The 1,046-nt window shown below is 33.3% G+C and overlaps 1 protein-coding gene across 4 annotated transcripts in view; it reads left to right on the forward strand.

The window, feature by feature from the left end:
* LOC116850582 (putative ATP-dependent RNA helicase TDRD12) overlaps window positions 1–1,046 on the forward strand; it is a 10,280-nt gene that overhangs the window by 2,952 nt on the left and 6,282 nt on the right. Inside the window, exon 1 of one of the 4 annotated variants that reach the window (XM_032829044.1) lies at window positions 35–933. The exons of the other annotated variants lie outside the window; for them this stretch is intronic. The gene's annotated coding sequence lies outside the window, so the exon portion shown is untranslated. Of the gene's footprint in view, window positions 1–34; window positions 934–1,046 lie in introns of those variants that run through there. 4 annotated transcript variants of the gene reach the window in all.

Consider the following 1,046-nt stretch of genomic DNA (forward strand, 5'->3'; position numbering starts at 1 on the left):
TGGATAGAGTTATTGCCCTAAGTAGTTAATCAAGTTAAAAAAATATAGATATATATTAAAACTATATTAAAATATATTAAAAAGATGTTATAACCCCTAGGATTATTCATATTGGTTTTCAAACATATTTTCTTTTTTTATCACTGAATAATTGTCAGATTACACGTGAAACAAAATAGTTGATATTTTTTTAGTTCTTGGAGAATGTCGTGGTAATTACGCGCAGTAGCACGATTGTATCGTGAACGCTTTTCTAATAAACGTCAGCATTGACCACTACAGATCACATTGACCCAATGACATGACTACATATCTGAACATAAAATTTTCCGCTCTTTTTATTTCTGCTGTCAAAAAAAGGGGTTCCTATTTAAGAAATCGAAGTGGACCTTGAAATACCTTGACAATGGCCGCCAAGATCAAAGTCAAGGTCACCTTCAGATACCCCTCTTCAAACCTTACAACTTTTGTTTGAAACATTTTTTCTGAAAATGCTTTTCTGAAGATATTTTCCCAGCAAACAATTTGTTACCAAATTGTCGCCAAATTGACACCAAATATGACCAAAACTTGATGGCAAATCCGATGCCATTTATGTCCGCAATATGCTTGGGTTTTGTTAGCAAAGCTTGGTGACAAAATCTAACGCCAAATTGTTGCTAAATATCGAGCAAAGTTTGGCGTCAAACTACGCCGCACAAACTTTGGCCGGTATTTGGCGTCAATTCGGTGTTAGATTTCATCAAGCTTTGTTCGGTATTTGGCATCAATTTGACGTCAAACTGCGCCGCACAAACCTTGCTCGGTATTTGGCGCCAATTTGCCAACAACCTTTGATTTAGCAGATGTTATGTCCAATTTGATGACATTTTGGCAGCAAAATTTGTAATCAAGTGTTGGGCAAAATTTGCTTGAGCAGATTTGACTATTTGGGTTAGTGCAACTTTTAAAATGGGATACCCTGTATATACATATATACATACATATATATATATATATATATATATATATATATATATATATATATATATATATATATATATATA

This window comes from Odontomachus brunneus, unplaced genomic scaffold (genome assembly GCF_010583005.1).
Source record: "Odontomachus brunneus isolate Ranch 3 - 2012 unplaced genomic scaffold, Obru_v1 Obru_scaffold_149, whole genome shotgun sequence".
Taxonomy (NCBI): Eukaryota; Metazoa; Arthropoda; class Insecta; order Hymenoptera; family Formicidae; genus Odontomachus; species Odontomachus brunneus.